This window comes from Panthera uncia, chromosome F2, assembly GCF_023721935.1.
Source record: "Panthera uncia isolate 11264 chromosome F2, Puncia_PCG_1.0, whole genome shotgun sequence".
NCBI lineage: Eukaryota > Metazoa > Chordata > Mammalia > Carnivora > Felidae > Panthera > Panthera uncia.
This window is the reverse complement of record NC_064812.1, coordinates 17,387,598-17,399,865: the sequence shown is the minus strand read 5'-3', so window position 1 is coordinate 17,399,865 and position 12,268 is coordinate 17,387,598. Positions and strand designations below refer to the sequence as shown.

The window sequence follows — 12,268 nt, the reverse complement described above, 5'->3', positions numbered from 1 at the left end:
TACTATTAGCATACAGATGGTGCATGCCATGTACTATAAATGCCCTACAGCAGGTAGGGGAGGGGAGGAAAAATGATTTTCCTACTACCCTCCTAGGTTCAATGCAGGGGTCCATGAACTGAACTGAAAAAAGACAGGTTAACAAGGAAAAAAAAGTTTTATGTTTAAAAAAAAAGAAAACAACACATCCAAAATGGAGTCACTTGTGTTAACCCCATTTCAATAAAGCAAGACTTAATACCTAACCTAATTGCAATTTCAGCCTCTCCCAGGAATGTAATCTTAACCAGTCACTGTGGAATTACCTGGTCCATACTATGAGGTAATCCCCCAAAGAAAGGTGGCCTCACCTGAAACAATCAGCACTTTGCTGCCTCCTCTTGCCCATACTCTTTAAAGCTTCATTCTATTTGCTAAATGTGATGCTGCCTGTCTCATGAATCATTGAATAAAGTCAGTAAGATCTTTAAAACTTTAAATTTTATTTTTTAACAGTACACACAGGAGTTCACAAAGAAAGATGTGGCTCAAGATGCTTTTTACCATCTTAGGCTAAACAAAGGAAAAGGGGTTTGAGGCTTCTGAGAGGGGGAGGCAAGTCATGGGAAGTTAAAGGGAGGAAAGGTTTGGTAAATAGGACTGTCTTGCTATGCAGGTGAGAGTCTCCCAGGTGATAAGAGTTGCCTCCAGGGTGTAGATCTCTTCCAAAAATGGAGCCGTTTTTACAAATGGAAAGTTCCTTTATGAATGTACATTTCCTTTAAAAGAGGGGAAAATTATACTCTATGTTAAGCAGTTAGTGGGAAATAAAGAGCTTTTCCTGCATTTGCTGGTTCTCAGTGGCCCTTACCTCAAAATGATCCCATGAAATGAAAAGTAGTCCAGCCCAAAATGCCACTATCATCTCTGTGAAGAAATCAATAGGATTGATTTGGGACTCAAGGCATAATAAAGAGGGTAAGAACAAGAGAGACTATTATCTGCCTTGGTGACTTATGAACAAATTAGGAAATGTAAATGTTATGTTGAAAGGTGGCTAATCATTAAAATTAAAATAATTCCTGATCAGGGAAGCCTTTCTTCTGGGGTGCCTGAATGGCTCAGTTGGCCACACACATGCTCTCTCTTTCAAAATAAATAAATAAAACTTTTTAACAAATTAATATAAATTGTTACCTAACCTCTGTGCCTGTTCCCTTATCTGTGAAATGGGAATAATACCAACTACCTAATAGGGCCGTTAAGATTTAATTGAGTTAATATATTTAAACCATTTTGAACAGTACGTGGTACACAGCAATTCCCAAACAATATTCTTTTTATTATATTATTTCTAAGAAAAAAATTAAACCACAAAAATTTCCATTAAAAAAATTTTGTTTGAATAGCCTTGACTCCATAATGAAAGGTCTTCCCCATCAATATAGATGCTTTTCTCCTCTCTAGCTCCCTAAACCTACCCATTCAAGGAAATATATAGTGAAAGTCCTTTCCACCAAACCCCAATGCTTCTCCAAGCAGAGACTGCACAGCCCAAGGAGATTCGGAAAGAACAAGTCTCTGCCAAAACCTATTTCCCAGAAATCATGAGACTGGCACTGGCCCCAGCTATATTCCAAGGTCACAACTAACAGGTAATTAGCAGCAGCCTTTGCCAGTCCAGTAATTATAAGTCCCATTCCTCATGCTGTGCTGTTCAAAGAGCCTTGTGAGTCAACTCTGATGGCACGAGGTACAGTCTTCAATTTTGTGGAAGGTTCTTCGTTGGGTTGGTGGGGGGCACTCACAAGCAAGGTTTAAAGGGGGCTCAGCCCCACCTACCTGCACCACAATGGCCTGGGTGTTTCCCACACTCTGTTCTCATCCTTTAACATTTCCTAGTGATGAAGTTTTGGGGTGATGGTGGGGTGGCCCAGAGCTGAAAGCCAAGAAAGAATTCTTGAAGATGTCTTTGGTGCAAAAAAGATGATTTTATTAAAGCATGGGGATAGGACCCATGGGCAGGAAGCACTGCACTGGGGTCATGATGGGTAACTCATTATATACTTTCAGGTTGGAAGGTGGTCAGTGATAGAGTAAGTCTCTAAAGTATCTTTGAAGCAAGGTTCCCAGGACCTTGAGGGGTTAGGTGTTGCTAGGGAAATGCTATTTATTACCATTTAATAAAACCTCAGTTATGAGACCCTCAGATGCACATCAGGGGGCCATAAGCTTGGAGTATGATTGCCAGCATATATCTTGGGGCAGTTGAGATAAAGGAAGTTGACTTACAGGATCCTCAAGGTTGGGATAATGTTAAGCTAAGGTTCTCTTCTGCCCCCAGGAAAGTGTCATCCTTGAGGCAGCTGGGCTCCTAGAGGGAGGTCACTCTGCCAGTCTCAAGGACTTGTCAATGGGTTATAGGCAGTAAGGGAATTTAATTTTTCATTTGCCTTAGTTTCCCACATTACGATGGAAAGCACTTAAACCCCTTTCCTTTGTTCTTGGGTAGCCAGGAGTGTCCGAGGAATATCACACACATTCATCCTGGGGAGGGGTGTGCCAGCCTGTATTTTGCCCTCAGCTTGCCCCAAGCTGCCTCATCACTAGGACACTGCCTGCACCACTGGATGTTTCCGGTGCCCACTGCCCTTTCTCACAGAGATGCAGTCACTTGCATCTTACATGACTCTTCGGCTTCATTTTACCACAAATGAGATGATTTGGAAGATTGAAAGTCTAGAGACAGTTTGGGAAGTCAAATAATTTATATGCTGATTATGTCTTGATCCCTGGGCCCGGATAGGCAAAAGCATACCATAGAAAGAAGAGCCTAGTTTATAACCCCAGGAGCCTAACTGCAAGTCAAAACAGCAGTCCTAACAATCAGGAGTTTAAAGGGAACTGAATCCAAGGTGGAGAATATTTTCTGAATTCTGCTATAGGTTCTACCTCAATCTGAGGGGGAAAAAATTCCTGACTCTATAGAATAAATATTTTCTTCTAATTATACGTATTAGTGAGATAAAGTAATTAAACACCCAGATAAGGGTTTGAATCTTGACTCTACTACTTATAGGGGACTTTTTGTAAGTTTTTCATGTCTCTGAGGCTCAATTTCTTCATTGTTAACGATAATAGTATTGATGGGGTTTCAGAGTAATGGAGATTTGGAACTGACAGCCAAGAAAGAATTCTTGAAATGTCTTGGTGCAAAAAAAGTGACTTTATTAAAGCACAGGGACAGGACCCATAGACAGGAAGAGTTGCACTGGAAGAGTGACTGGTTACAGATGAAGGAGGTCGGGGAGGTAAAGACAAGGGGAAGTTTCATATGCTAAAGAAGGATTTTCATATGCTAAAGAAGACTCACAAGATACTGGAGGCCTTAGCTATTGTCAGGCTAAGGTTGTTTTTCCCTCTAGCAAAGCTTTAACATTAAAATAGTTGAGAGTTCCCGGAAAAATGTTTTACTCTGCTGACCGCAAGTATTTGTCAATGAGCTGCAGGTTATAACGAAATTTAGTTTTATCTGCCATTTCCACATCACTTTGTTTTCCACATCAGTATTACCTACTTCATAGGTTTCCTGTGAGGATCAAATGTTATAATGTATTTAAAGCACTTAGGAAGTTCTTGGCATATAGAAAATATTCAATAAATGGTGGCTACTATTACTACAATTATTACTTTAATTAGCATCACGACCATTAATTACTGTATTGCATTGCTCCTCAACCAAATTGATGAAGGAGCATAAGGCAAGCTGAGAGCAAAGCACAAGCTAACAACACCCCCCAGGTGGGATGTGTGTGATATTCCTCAGGCACTCCTGGCTGCCCAAGAACAAAGGAAAGGAAAGAAAACATATGGTTAATTGATAGAGATCACAGTCATGCAGGACACAAGTCTCCATCAGTTTACAAATATCTTAGTAAATTATAAGAAAAAGCAGTCTTATCAATAGCCTAATCTCCAGAAACCTACAGACTCCGTTTCCTGGAACCCCTAATATCACACTCTGCTCCATAATGATGCAGGGAACTAACGCAAGAAGGAAATGGGAGGTAAAATTAAATGTCCTTATAACCTGCAGCCCATTTACAAATACTTGAGGTGAATACAGAGTATACCATTTCTCCTGGAACCCCCCACTGTCCTAATGTTAATGCATTACTGGGGGGGGGGGGACAACTTTAGCTTGACAATAGCATGGCCTCGGGTATCTTAGGAGTCCTATTTAGCATATCAAACTCTTTCCAGAGGCCTCCTTCTTGCCTTTACCTCCGCCCAACTCCACAGTATATAACCAGTCACTCTTCACAACTCCAGTGCAGCTTTTCCTGCCCAGGGGTCCTATTCCTGTGCTTTAATAAAATCATGTTTTTGCACCAAAGACATCTCAAGAATTCTTTCTTGACTGTCAGCTCTGAAACCCCACCACTCCAAAACCTCATCAAAATAATGAGAAGCTTGCTATTAGGTATATTGACAAATAGTTCTTGATCTCCTACTATGTGCTAGATATTATCTTAGGGACTGTACATAATGCAGAGAAAGTTTCTCCCCTAATGAAGTTTACATTCTGCCATGTTGTGTGTATTATAATTAAAAATAATATTTGGTCTTTGTCCCTGGTTCCTGGCATGTAATTCCCAAAACCCTTGGATTTCCTCAGTGGTAGGATTGTGTTCTGTTATTCATAATGATTCCCTTTTGACTATAACTGAGTTTATGCTAAGGAGGTGACTCAGGATTGGGGCTGGTCACCAGAAAAAATCAACCACAAGATTAGAAGGTTAGAAATTTCAGCCCATACCTGAAGGATAAGGTGGAGGGGGCGGGGGGGGGGGGGGGGGGGGGCGTTGCTGAAGATCAAGTTCAATCACCAATAGCCAATGATTTAATCAATGGTGCCTACAATAATTAAGTTTCAGTAAAAATTCTGAAATGATGCAGCTAAGGGAGCTTCTGGGTTGGCGAACATGTCAATGCTGGCACAGCCTATGCATCTCCTCCATTTAGCTATTCCTAAGTCATCATATCCTTTATAATAAGCCAGTAATTATTAAGCAAAGCACTTTACTGAGTTCTGTGAATTATTGAACTTGAGGGGAAGCTCATAGCAACTCCTGAATTTGTACTCAGCCAGGCAGAAGTGTGTGTAGCCTGGGAACCCAATTTTCAGCTCTCATCTGAAATAGAAACAGCCTCATAGGACTGAGCCCTTAACTTGTGGGGGTCCGCATTTACTCCAGCTAGTTAGTGTCAGAAATGAATTAAATTATTAGGTACCAGTTGGTATCAAGGAATTGGAGAATTAGTTGGAGTTTCATAAAAACCACAGTGTGTATGTGTAATTGTAGCAGGATTCTAGCACAGGGAGACAGGACACTGAGGCTTTTCTGTCCAGGAAACAAGTTCATTCATTGTGCTGGTACGGGCTCAGTGGGTTCATACCCAAAAACCTGAGCCCTGACCACAGTGGGGTGTAGCCTTTTATACAATTTCTACTTTTTTGTCTCCCCTATATGGTGACATATAGTCTGACTGGACACAGTCCAAGTTATAGAATCGTGTCAGAGCTATGCATACGTTATAGGAGCTGATTGAGCCACGTTGCTTCCTTTGTTCTGAGGAGACTTCCACCACATTCCTCAGGGAGGGACTCTACCACATTATGGGGGGTGGTGACAAGATACAATAAACAGTGAGATGGACAGACAGATGAGAGAGATAGGACTCACTCATTTCAGATAATGGTAAGCCCTCTGATGAAAAGGATAGGGTAGTGTAGGGGAGGAAAAGAACTTTCCCTCTACCCTTGTCAGTTCTTATTTGACACCCCTGTCATAAAAGACAGACTTACAAAAGCAAATCAAAATATACATGAGAAATACCCAGGGACTAACTCCTTGACGTGGCTTAGAATTCAGACTTAAATACCATCTTCATGGGGAAAGGAGAGCAGGATATAAACTTTTTAGAGGAGAAGAAACAATGTTTAGGAAAGATAAATGGGGCCTTAGAATAGATGGGAGGTATGATAGTTTCTGTCAAAGTTTGGGTGTGGTGTTGACTTCTAAACTCCTCTCCTATCAGTCAACCTTCCCTGGTTGATGAACCTCCTAGAGAGAGGATTTGTAACAATCAAGATCCTTTGGAGGATCTGTCTGTAGGTAGGTGAGCAGAGTTCAGAGAAAACCTGTGCCTGCACTGGCTGTTTGTTAAGTGCCTACACTCAATCGATATACCAGAGTGGTATGTTTTGAGGTAGCATGCTCTGCTGTTGTTGAAGAATAACAGGTGGTGGCCACATTTGACGGGTTCATTGGGGGAGGTCTCTCAGAAGAGGAAACACTGCTAAATGCAGCAAGTATATGGCTATCACTGAATCCCTACGCACCAAGCAATATTTTCTTCATTTTATAAAGAGAGATATGGGGGCAGAGTGAGATTAAATCATGTGCGTGGCCACCCAGCTCTTAAGTGGCAGACGTAGAATTCTTACCTCGTTCTGTCTCACCACCCCAACATTCCTTACCTATTTCAATCTGGTTCTTGCTGTCCAATAGAACGTTCCACAGGGACAGAAATGGTCTGTATCTGCGCTGCCCCCACAGTCTGTATGTGACAACTAAGTACTTAGAATGTGGCTAGGGTGAGAAACTGAATTTTTTATTCTATTTAATTTTAATCATTTAAATGTAAATAGCTATAGGTGCCTCCTAATTTCTATCTCGGACCGTGAAGGACTAGGATGTCTCCATTGTGTGATGGCTTGCATCACTTAGGTCTATTTTGCTGACAAACCAGCACATTTTGATCCTACCTTCCTTCTGAGAAAGATGTTGTCATCTGGCAGCAAACACACCTGCTAAAGATTAGCTACAGTAAACCCTCCATAGGCCTGTGTCATTCTAATTAGTCACTGTGTCTCAAAAGTACAGGATATTAATTCTGTCTTTATTTCTTTTTATATTTTACATACATGTTTTTTAATGTCGAAAAAAGGCCAGTGTTTCAGGCACACCCAAATGCCAGAAGCCTATTAAACCAAAGGTGCAAAGGAGGAAAGCTGATTGAGACCACATGGCATTTTCATAGAAAAAATCTTAGAGAAAAGAAAGGCAGCATGAAGGAAAATCCTCTGCCTTATCCAATGGCTGCAACTGTAGCAACTCAGGTTGTCAGGTAAACTCACAGACAGCGACCATGGATGAGTTGACCTACTCTTTTGGCACTAAAACCTAAAGCAAAAAGACCAGTGTTGCAATTAAAAACAACAACAACAACAACAGCATAGTCTAAAACCAAGCTCTGGAACCTTCTCCATTCTGATGGACTGACATGAGTCAAGCTATGGGGACACCACAGAGCTAGCTCAAGAAGTGGTTAAAAATACATGCTATGGGGTCACACAGACCCAAGTTTCGCATGCAGCACTCTGCTCCTCCCTAACCCCCATCTCCTCCTGAAAGCACACACTCTGGGACATTGCCACATTTTGCCATTTTAACACTAATCCTTCAACATCAGATTGCTAATCACTTACCCTGGGGGATTCCAAAAAAGGGAAGGCAGGTCCTTACTCTTGAGAAGCTTTCTATCTGGTTGACGGTATGTAGCCAAAACACAAGCAAACAAGCTGAGATTAAATTTTCGCAGGCAGTGTGGATTTGTCGGTAGGAACAGGCATTTAAAGACAGGATCAGTACAAGGGATAGTTTAAAACAATAAACATTTTGTAAGTAATCTTGTTTCTCTTTTTCACCCTAGCTGCAGAAAAGCTCAGAACCAGATCAGAAGTTCAATTATTTCAAATACAATATCCCATGAAGTATGCATGCTTGTGGTATCACCATGCCCTTGGAACTGTGATTTGGGGCGGGGGGGGGGGGGTTAATTTTCAATTTCCATTTTGTATTTTTGCTATTATTTGTTCTCCAAGTAACAGACACCTTAATGAAATTATCTGAGATATAAATAAATGATAATATAGACAGAAACTGAGAGGCTAAGAGAAAAATTACCAGGTGTACTCACAACTGCAAAGAAAAGATCTTCCCCCCACCCCCGCCGTTCCCGAAACCAGCCAGGGCGTGCCCAGTTGTAGTCTGACATAAAGGCGGGAACCAATCAAGTTCTGCTGAATGGTTTGAAATAAAGGCGGGAACCAATCGAGTTCTGCTGAGCGTTCAAATTTAAATGTTAACCAACAACAGCTCTGTAACCTCTAAAAAAATCCCTAACTTGTTTGTGCCTGTCTATAAAAGAAGCTGTAAGATCCTTACTCGGGCCTCTTAGCGTCACCGGCAACCAGTGCGCGGAGGACCGGGTTCGAACCTGCAATAAACGACCCTTGCCGCTTGGCTTTGACTCTGGACTCTGGTGGTTTGTTTTCGGGGGGTCTTTCGAATCGGGGCATATCAAAACCATCAGGGAATACCCATCTTTCAATTTATATACTTAAAAGGTATACTATACTTATGAAATGTTTGAAGACACTCATAAAAGTGCGCACACTCCAAAATCTGACACTTAGGCAAAAACACAGAAGAGGAATTAAGTAAAGGAAGCAATGGTAACAGAGATTTCCCGGTGCTTGAGAATAAGAAAATACTGTAATTGCCCAAAATGTTTTCTCTAAATTTGATAGCAGCTCATATTTGTGAAAAGAGAAAAAAGGAGGGGAAATGCATTATTTTTCAAAGACCATATATACCAATGTGGCCACCCCATACCAATCTCAGTGAGAAATCTTTGAGCACATATTGAATACCCATGACAGGCTGAAGAAGAAAATTATAACTCGCTACACCAGGAATTCACAATGAAGCAGAAAATTCGGCAACTTACATAAGCAATGATACAGTTTCAGTGCAATAGCACTACTCCTCTGAGAGGCAACACACAATTACTGAAATTTCCATGACCCCAGTCTCCTACTTTACCTGTTTTCTGTCATGTAACCCTAGCAACCAAACGAGGGGATTATTTCTCTTCCTCGTTTCCCAGAGTAGCTATGGTGGTTTTCACCAAAAGAAGTGCCATGGGACTGGGGTCCGAAGGGATGAGTAGAAGTACCCAGTGTGGGATATAAGAAAGATATTCCTGAGGGGAAAATAGCCTGTGCTATTTCCAGGCACAGACATTCATAAATCATAGCATTTGTGGAAGACATGTCGTGCCCTGCAGCTTAAAAGTACAGAGTATGAAGGAAAGTGGTAGAAAAGGAGATTAAAAACAAAGAAAATCATGATGTGTTATATTTCCTTGCACATGTATTGACTTCATAGTTCAACAACGACACAACAGTTATTGCACATGTCAAAAATCAACATTTGAAATCCAGAAACCAGAGGAAAAGACTAAAATATACTCATAAAATAATTCATTGTACTAAAGTATTCGCCATATATGTATACACACACAAGAGATGAATATCCATAATAAAGTGTTTCTCATGCGTACTTATAGGCAAACTATCCGAAGAGGTAATTCGCAGGTGTACCAACTGCCAGCTAATACATTAAAAGATAATCAGCCTTATTAGTAATCATACAAATTTAAATTCAAGCAATTAGAAACTCTTTTTACCTAATAGATGGACCAAAAAAATAAAAGATTAATATACCGTAGGGGAGGCAAAACTTCAGCTCCACCCATCTTAAGTTTTTAAGCTGGGGCTCTTTAATGAAGTGACAAATCAACAAGAGAAAAACATTTATTAACTCATGCAGTGCACATCTCCTGGGAGGAACTTAGAGGAACTCAAAGAGGCAGCCCAGGATTTCAGCATATATAGTATCTTCAACTAAAAACAATAATGTGTAGGGAAATGATAGGTCCAAGTTTTAGGCTTCCCCAATGACAAACTGTGGGATGGTGAATATGTGGGAGGAAACGAATGAAGTAAAGTTTGTTTGCAGATTCCTCTGGTGCCCTCTCTGGACTGATAAGAACCTGTCTCCAGTAAAAGGAGAGTTTATATCTTGCCTCTACACAAAGGGGAGCTTTGCTCCTTTTTAATTGCCTTCAGCTCAAACAAATTTTTATGTCAAAGAGGCATATTTTGGGGTGACATATTCTGGTTTTCTTCAATATTATTTTCACAAATATTGTAAAGAAAAGGTCACTTCCTTTTTTTAAGTTTTATTTATTTGTTTTTGAGAGACAGACAGAGAGAGTGAGTGAGGGAGGGGCAGAGAGAGAGGGAGAGAGAGAGAGAATCCCAAGCAGGCTCTGCACTGTCAGCACAAAGCCTGATGAGGGGCTCGAACTCACACACCGTGAGATCATGACCTGAGCCGAAACCAAGAGTCAGACTCGTAACCAACTGAGCCACCCAGGCACCCGAGAAAAGGTCAGTTTCTTTCACTGTTGGTGAAAATATAAACTACTTCAATATTCTGCAAGAGTGCTTGACGTTATTCATCAGAATTTACAAGGTCAATCCTGTAAGATGAGTAATTCAACCTCAGAGAATCTGTAAAATCCATCCTACCAAAATACTTTCACTTGGGCACATAAATGTATATATAAGGATGTTTGCTGCAGCATCATTTACAACAGCAATAAGATAAAAACAATGGAAATACTTATAACTCATGTTACAGTCATGTTACAGCTACACTATGGAATGCAGTGCAGCCTTGAGAAGAAACTACCTTTTAAAATGAAGAACAACAAGAACAACAAAAAATGAAGAACATTTAGGGGCACCTGGGTGGCTCGGTCAGTTAATCATCCAACCCTTGGTTTCAGCTCAGGTCATGATCTCACGGTTTCCTGGGTTTGAGCCCCACATCAGGCTCCATGCTGAGACAGTGCAGAGCCTGCTTGGGATTCTCTGTCTCCCTCTCTCTCTCTGCCCCTCCCCCACTCACACTGTCTCTGTCTCTCTCAAAATAAATGAACACTTTAAGAAAATAAATAAAATAAAATGAGGAACATTTATATGTATCATCCTATGTACATTTATATGTATCACTACAATTAGTGCTGAATGAAAAACACTAATGAGTAGTATTTATAGAATGAATATACTCATGGTTCTTGAAAAACTAAATGTGTGTATATTTACAAATGTAGGCACAGAAATTAATGAAAACAAGTATGGAAGAATAGATAATGAAAGGTAAAGTCCCCATCTCTGTGGCAGGAATTAGCTGGGGAGCCCTGTGAAATGGTGCATAAGGCAGAAAGAAGAGCAAAGGGAAAAGAAAAAAGACTTTACTTTTATTCTCTATGCTTTGAAAGCACTTTAATTTTTCTATGATTAAAATGTATTCATGGATCTTACTTTTCAAAATAAAAATAAATTAAAAGTACTTATATCACAGCGTGAACATGTCACCATCATGGTCATCCTGGATTACCAAGGCAACTGCATTGCCCAGACTGGCCAGACCTCATTCTGATTTAGCCACCCCAGAGAAGCTCATCTAAGTACTTCTATATCCCTTAAGAACCATAGATTCTCAGAATTCTAATGTATTTGAAAAGCCATCTACTCAATCTCTTATTCAAGTGCTGGAGGTCCCTCCTGAACATCTCTGATCTCCCAGCTTTTACTAGATTCCTCTTCTAGTGACAAGAACCACTGCTTCCCATGGCCTCCTATTCCATCTCCCAGCATCTCTGCCAGAAAGACCTCCCTTGTATTAATCCAAAATAAGTCTCCATCTCTAATCCTGTGTGCTCTTTTGAACAGCTTGTAAGTCTCTCTTCCCTGAGGAGGAGAGAGGAGGTCAACACTATCTTCCCCAGGTGAATTAGATGAGCTTTCTCTATACTTAATGTTTGTCACACCACTAAGCATGCTGTATTATAATTGTCTGTATACAAACAGACTGAAAGAACTGAACATCAAGCACCATATTCCAAGTACCGAGATCAAGGTCAGGCTCATGGGAGGTGTTCAGGAAATACTTGACAGATATGAGGATGGGTGGATGAATAGATGAATGGATAAATGGATGGATGGATGGATGGATGGATGGATGGACAGATGGGTGGATAGACAGATGGGTGGATGGATGGATGCATAGATGGATGGGTAGATGGATGGACTTTTTAAGTTATTGTTTATTGAGCACTAACTTTATGCTTGGAACTCACTCCATCTGCTAAACAAACTATGAAGTAGGTATTACTATAATTATCTCCATTTTACCACTCAGGAAACAAAGGCTCAAAGAGTTTTGTTCTTTCTAAATAAGGCCCTATATTTAGCAAAGTTGGAATCTGAAATTTGGATGGATGATTACAAAGTTTATACTTTGAA

At 40.5% G+C, this 12,268-nt stretch overlaps 1 long non-coding RNA gene across 1 annotated transcript in view; it reads right to left on the bottom strand.

Annotated features, from left to right (window-relative positions):
• Nucleotides 1-463: 463 nt before the first annotated feature.
• LOC125924437 (uncharacterized) overlaps nt 464-12,268 on the bottom strand; it is a 36,468-nt gene continuing 24,663 nt past the window's right edge. The window contains exons 3-5 of the long non-coding RNA XR_007458420.1: nt 1,822-1,918; nt 851-906; nt 464-758 (exon numbers count right to left, since the gene is read on the bottom strand). This is a non-coding gene — a long non-coding RNA (uncharacterized LOC125924437). The remainder of the gene's footprint in view (nt 759-850; nt 907-1,821; nt 1,919-12,268) is intronic.